This window comes from Triticum aestivum, chromosome 2B (assembly GCF_018294505.1).
Source record: "Triticum aestivum cultivar Chinese Spring chromosome 2B, IWGSC CS RefSeq v2.1, whole genome shotgun sequence".
In the NCBI taxonomy this organism is placed as follows: domain Eukaryota; kingdom Viridiplantae; phylum Streptophyta; class Magnoliopsida; order Poales; family Poaceae; genus Triticum; species Triticum aestivum.
Window position 1 is genome coordinate 39928911 of NC_057798.1, and position 7931 is coordinate 39936841.

Sequence of the window (7931 nt, forward strand, 5' to 3'; positions counted from 1 at the left end):
AGCGCAAATAAACACCGCAGCAAAACAAATCCAGAACAGAAACCACTTCAGAAGATCTCAAGAAACAATATCCTGGGTACCCATAATGCTGGCAAGATGCTTAGCAAGCTTATTAACTTTCTCTTGTTTGGCGCTTAAATCCTCCAGCGCTTGTTGTTGCACTAGGAAATATGCATCTGAATTCTGCAGGGACTTGCTCAGTCCTTCAGCTTCCTGTCGCAGCACATCTGATTGATGTCTTTCAACTTGAAGTTGAGACTCAAGAAGACGAACTAATTCAGGCAGCGAGTTTGAAGAGCTTGTGCCAGCAGTAGTGGCCAGTAACTCGAACACTACATCAAGATAGGAATTTTGGGTTCTCTCACTGTCATCAAGATAGTTTTTATCAGCTTTCTTGGAGACCAACAGGGATGTCTCACTATCTTGAACCTTATCTGCATTACTTCCTTTACCATTGCATAACGTGGTATTGTTCTCCAATATTTTTTCCGCATTCTAAAAGAGAAACAAGCAGGCACATCACAGGTTTACCATCTTGTATATGAAACTCATTTTGGTAAATGAGTTCAGTAGTTAAGTGGACAGGATAACAACATGAAACAAACATATATCTATGTACCATGGTCACTTTATGGTCTATATCATTCCAGTTTTTGTTGCCAAATCAAGATAGAGACACTGTTCAAATAATATTAGTTCAAGACAAAGCAGAATAGACATAATATAAGTGTGGGAAACTATATAGCAATAACAACACTTTTAATGTGCATCACATGAGAACATAACTGTTTATTCAATTGAAACTGAAATCAACATAGAGCAGGTTACAACAGCAAACCAGTTAAAGAAACAAGTTTGAAACATACCTGTTGCGCCATTGGAGTTTCAATTCCATCCTTCAAATTTGAAAATAGTTGGTATGAGTAAATACAGTAATGCAAGAGCAAAGGAGTATGAACCATAGGTACAGAACCTGACCTGAGAACAAATCTTCTTCTCCTTTAAGCGTTGAGTTGGGATTCAGAGTGGTGGTCTTCGTGCTTTGGGCACTGCAGTTCCCTTACTAACTGCTCGTGTTTGGGTGCTCTGTGGTGGAAACGGTGTTGTGTCAACTTGAACTGGGTTACTATCTGCCGGGGTTGGGGTTAGAAGGGGTGTAGCTGGTTCTCTGTCCAACTAGGTAGGGGTACAATCTGCGAGAGTCTGGGTTATGTGTGGTGGATCTGGTCCTTGGGTAAGTACAACCGTGGTTCTATCTGCATCAACTAGTAGCACTATCTTTTCTGAAGACCGTGTTGTTACTCCCTTAGATACTGCCATCACCCTCTCCAATTCAAATGGCTGATAAACAAGAAAAGTAATTGAAAGTATAGACATTGTATGATAGACAGGTGCAATGGATAGTCGGGAATAAAAGAGGGCGTGAAATAATTCATATTTATGTTGTCTAACCAAACAGGATAGCATGACACAATTTCACATATATGATGGCTAACTAATCAGGATAGCATGACACTATTTCACATTATGATGGCTAACTAAAAAAGATGGAAATACATAGTTCAAAATATGATGACTATGTAAACAGGATGACATGATATAACTATATAATGTGTTTATTAAATAGGTGCATGCCATAATTCACATACATTCATGGATAGAATGCCATAATTCAAAATATGATGACTGTAAACACTAAACAGGATGAGATGAGATAACTATATGATGTCTTTATTAAATGGGTTGCCATGCCATAATTCAGATAGATGATGTGTATGTACTATGTAAACATGATGGCATGATATACTTCAAATACATGATTTATATAGTAAGCAATTAAGCAGATGGCAGTCCATATATGATGTAAAAACTAAGCAATGCAAGACAACATGCATGACATGGGTAATATAACCCTGCCAAGTTTGAGCATAGACCTCAGGGGGGAAATAGGACTGGTCATCAGTCTCAGAATGCTCCTCTGAGGAGCTCTCTGTATCCAGCAAGATGTCTGCTTCAGCAGGTAGCATTGTCTGCTATGAATACCTTGTTTTCACTCTAGATTTCTCCATCACCAATTCAAATGGCTGATGCATAGGAAGAGCAGATGAATATACAAACATTGTCGACAAAAGCAATGAGAAACACAAAAAAAGCACGGCATGATATAATTCACATATATGACGCTTCCCTGAACAGCATGGCATTGCATAATTCACATACATAATGCCTTGCAACAAGATAACATTGCATAATTCACATATATAATGTCTTGCAACAAGATGGCATTGCATAATTCACATATATGGTAATTAGACACTAAACAGGTGGCATTCACACAAAGCATGTCTAAACTAAGCAAATGATGTAGCAATGCAAGATACCATACGCACGATATGAGCAACATAACACTGCCAAGTTAGAGCATGCACCTCGGGGGGGGGGAAATATGATTGTTCATCTGTCTCTGAATCCTCCTCTGAGGAGCTATCCGTAACCAGCAAGACATGCGCTTCGTCAGATAGTATTATCTGCTCTGAAGACCTTGTTTCCACTCTAGATTTTTCCATGACCGTGCACAAGAAGAGTAATTAAATGTACTAAAATAGTTGAAAAATTTAACACGTAATAAAAAATGATGGCATGATATAATTCACATATAAGATGACTTGCTAACCAGGGTGGCATTGCAAAATTCACATATATGATGCCTGGCTAAACAAGATGGCATTGCATGATTCACATATACGATAAAGAAACTAAACAGATGGCATTGACACAAAGCATGTCTAAACTAAGCAGATGACATCTTTAATGTATACAGTAAGCAATGCAAGGCACCATATGCATGATATTACCAACATCAGCATGCCAAGTTAGAGCGAAGACCTCATGGGGTAAATAGGAGTGGTCTTCTCCTTCTGAATCCGCCTCAGAACAGTTATCTTCCTCTTGATTACGATTCAAAATGGGTGGAGCGGGGGCTGCCTTTGCGCCCACCATGGAACGACGTCTGCATGAAATTTTATTGCCACGCAAGGCTCGTCTCTTTTGCTCTACATGATCAGTTCCATTGTGTACAATAACTGGCATGCATAGGAATAAAACATAGTGAGATTATGTAAGGAGTGCATGCACAAATCGAGAGTGATGGTAGAAAACTATGGATAGACCCAAAACCAATGATAGCAGACAGATAATGGCTTGAGTTAAAAAAATATAGATAATGGCTTCTTTACTGTTTGTTTCCCACCCAACATGAAACTCATAGTAGACACCGGAGATTAACCAGATAGTAGATATATACTATTGATTGCGGCCCTGATATGTACCCCACAACTATTTAAAAACTCAAGTTTGACCATTAGTTTGGAGCTGACTCAGAGTCTAATCGGTGAACAGGACGATAAAGTAGCATGTAATATTAAGTGATGCATAACGTAAGCAGACACGAAAGAGTGCAACCTCTCTTGCGGACCCGTGAAGTCCTCGAGGTCATCTGCTCGGTTGATGATGGTACTGCAGTTTTCATGGCTGCCGGCAGCGAGGAAGAAGATCTGAGGTGGCGAAAGACAGTCTGGAGGCCGGATCCCTGCTGTGCTGGACCCTTGTGTCGTTGGAGCAGCTGAGCTAGGGTGGACGACGGCGCAGCAGGAGCGGGACACACCACGCAAGGTTTTCTTTGACAACTATCTATAAGAGAAGTAATTCTGTAAAGGCTCGTTTGAATTGGAGGATTCCAACAATGCAGGGATAGGAAATAGACAGGAATAGGATTGGAATGCACGTGCAAAACAGAGAATTTAAAAACACAGGATTTCTGCCAATCTGGGTGTTTGATTCACAACAATTGGAAGATCCCGGGATGCAAAGAAGCATGGTGAGATTAAGTCAAACCACTAGAAAATGTACGGTTATAATGCTATTATGCTACTATCTCTTAGTCTTGTGCTTCATGAATAGGAATTTGAAAAGGAGGACAAGTGATAATTAAAATTCCTACGTTTTTTCTTTGAAGGAGACACTAAAGGAACAAATCCTACAGTTTTCCTTTGCTCCATTCCTTTTAACCAAATTCATGAATAGTAGTACCATAGGAAACTTCCCAATTCCTATGTTTTTATTCACTTTTCCTTTCAAGCACTGGCAATTCTAGTAGGAAGGCTTGAGAAAGGAAAAGCGTACACTAAAAAAATGTTTTTGTGCTACTTCTATTACTTTGGACCCAGGCCACTGCCCTACTAGCTCAACTCCCAGGGCCATCGACAAATGCATAGCTCAAACACACAGAGATAAATAATGATGGAGTTCAAGAGAGTCCATCACGGATAGCTAAGTTGCCTGGTACCTCACTACTTGTCATATAGTAGGATAAAATAATCGTATTTCCCATTAGTACGAGTGCTCAGTGGACAATATATAAAACATGTAGAGTAAAAAAGAGATGCAACAAGTGCACAACCTCTTTGGCGAAGCCATGTCGATCTCAGCGTGATTGGGTTGGCCGGTGAGGATGCTCCGGCTCACTTGGCTGCCGGAGGAGGGGAAGAAGATCTTAGGCATCTGGAGATGGAGCCCGAGGTACTGCTCCGCTGTGATGAAGGGTTTCGTCGTTGGAGCAGCTCCGGTGAGTTGTACGACACCGAGGCTGAAGTAGGACAAGAGAGACAACGTTAACCTGAGTGGAATTCTAATAGCATCTCCAATACATGACGTAAAATACATAACCACAAAGTGCTATATGTAAAATACATCAGCTGCTCATCTCTGAACTTAACTGTTGAAACTGAATTTAACTGTCGAAACTGAACTTAACTGTGAAAACTGAACTTAACTGTCGAAACTGAATTTTGCTGTCGAAACTGAATTTTGCTGTCGAAACTGAACGCACTAGCAAGGTGAGGCTACACGTCGGTCGATTGACTTTTTGATCTCTGGTCAGTCGATTTTGCAGCCGTTGGATACGAAATCAAGGGCATGCGGTTCATCTTCAACCTCCACCCCCTTGAGCCGCCAGCCACCACCGGCCAAACAGCAGCCCCCCACCGCCCGCGGCTGGCGGTGCGCCGCCCCGCCCGCACCAAAACACTCCCCACCGCCGGTCCGCCGCCGCCCCGGCCATCGCTCTAGGCCCCCCCCCGTGCCGAGCTTTTTCTTCGGCGAACCCCACGCCACCGCCCCGCCACCGCCGGCGACCACCGCCCCCACCCTAAACCCTAAGATAGATAGTGGGGTACCTCTCCGGTGAGCCCCCTCCCCGCTGCGGCTGGTTCTTCCTTCACCCCGGCGAGCCCCCCAGAAAATCAACTGACCCAAAAGTCGATTCAGTCGACTAAAGTGTAGCTGAATTAGAGTAGGATCGCAAGCAAGAGCAAGAGCGAGAGCAGTAGTGCAAGCAAGAGCAATAACAATAGAAAGAGCAGACCAGGCAGGGGACCTAGAGCAAGAGCAGAGCAGCAGCGCGAGCGAGAGCTAAAGCAGCAGCAACTCCTATTGATGTGGACGTCGTCGACGAGGGAGTGACGCCGTGGAGGAAGTGGCCGGCGATGCCGCCGTGCATGGAGCCATGCCGTGTCGGCTCGGGACCGAGCGCTGGCAGCACCATGAGATCAAATCAAGAAGAAAATGCGGCGATTAGTGTACAACCTCTTTGGTGGCGCCGATTAGGCCACAACTTCATCCGAGGAAACGGCGATGATGATACTCTTCCGGTGGTGCAGGTGAAGACGGCGGTGTGGGAATGGAGGTGGCGCGAAAGACGACGGGAACGTCGGGGCAGCTCCTTGGAGGTGGAGGATGGGGTGGCTAAACCGGCGGGACCACGAGATCGATGACGGATCCTCATCCGGTATGGTGGATGAGGGACGTCGAGGTGTTGCTGTGGACGACGTCGTCGGGGAAGAGGCTCCGGCTGGGTGGCGGACGGAGCAGGGTGTGGGGCTTCGTCGCTGGTTTTCGCTGCCTTGGTGTATGAATGGTTGGAGAGATGGGATGGCAGTGGGGAACCATGGCTTAGGGACGCACTTGTGTGAAATGTGGGGTAAGTTACGAAAGTACCCCCACCGATTTGAGGCGCTTCTTTCGGTTCAGGGGTACCACGGGCATTTCGCATGTCGGGATTTCACAGGAGGTTGGAGTTTTTGCGTGCGTTGTAATTTCGGAATAGCAAGGCGCGGGATGAGATGGAGGGAGTTGTCGGAGCACGACGAGACAAAGATATATCTTAAATATTTCGGGCTAACAAGGCGCGGGTTGAAATTTCCGGACAAGCCTAACATGTACCGTACCAAATCAATGCGCACTACAAATGTCACTCAAAACTTTGAATTCATGTTATGTTCAATTAAAAATATTTTGCTACGTGTATAATGCATGCAACCTACTACTCAAATGAACGTTTTAGTGCATTCCAAACGTATATACTACTGCCTCAATATGAACTAAATTCGAATTCGTTTCTCTATTTGAATAAGATCTACAGTAATGATTGTTGTGAAGTCAAAGCATTTGAATTCGTTTCTCTGTTTTAATAAGATCTACAATCATCATTATTTTCAGTTAAACCATCATTTGTCTATTATCTTCACAGCACACCACATGATTAGTCTCGAGTTACATATGAACTATGTGTACTATATGAACTCAAAGTCGAATTTTTGAATCAACTTTATGTTGATTTCAAATCACATTACATTTCTAGCTCTAGCTAGATATTCATAATCTAAACCATGTCTCGGATGTATAATGTGTTTATCACATTATGTATGGTGCCCCGCCCCCTACGCCTACAAGTATTTAGATGTGAGTTGCAAACACCACACATTACCACAAATTCAAATAAAAATGTTAGAATGTTCGATATATAGTATTGTTTAGATTGTTCGATATTTAATTGTAAGCTGCAAACGCCACACATTATCACAAATTCAAATAAAATGTGAGATTGTTTGGTGTATAGTATGGTTTAGATTGTTCGACATTTAGCTGTGAGTTGTGAACGCCATGCATTATCACATTATGGTATAACATGTGCACAACACGTGTATCACCGCTATATTCATGCATGCATATGTTTAAAACACCATGATCTCCTATTCAAATATATGAATCCGCTTTCGTATCAAATTATGATCTTTGTTAGTCTTTTACACCCACACAATCCTCTAACCTTTGTAGCTACCACTAACTTTCTCTCGTACATTCACATGCCCTCCTCCCCCTCCCCCTCCCTCGGCATCCTATCCACCGGTCACATTCATTTTTTTCTTTAGGTTGTTCTCCCAGAGTCTCCACAACTCCTTTCCGACACACACCGATCGATAAACCTCTCCAGCGATGCCTACCTACAATATACACACGCACCTTCAATATCCTCCTTTATGTGTCCTTGCCTCGTGTCTCTCATACGGTCACACACACGTGTAAACTCTCACCCCTATTTTCATCGATCTCACAACCGCACACTCCTCCCCCTATCTAGCTAGTAGCTGGGCCTCTCACACCACCTCCTAGCTTCATTCTCTCTGCCTATCCGTCTTGCTGGGCCTTATTTTCCTCTAACAAATAGACGTACACTGACCGATCTCTCGCTATACATATAGCTAGCTAGGTCCTTATAACTCGTTTTTACCCACGTGTCGATCGATCTACCTCATTAGTTATGTCTCTCCCTTCCTCCGACAAACAACAATTGATCTACCTATCTAGTTAGGTTTGCTTACCAAACACATGGTTCCCCTTCATCATCCATGAATGCGCCCCGACAGATCTATCACACACAGAAACACATCTCCACTCTTATTGATAACATTGCAGTTCCACCCTCAGTTTGTCTAGTAGGCCTCTCCCACCATCTTCGAGAAGCAACTCCATCACCCATCCAATACTCTACCCCTCTCCCTCCCTCCCTCCCTCCCTCCCTCCCTCTCTCCTCT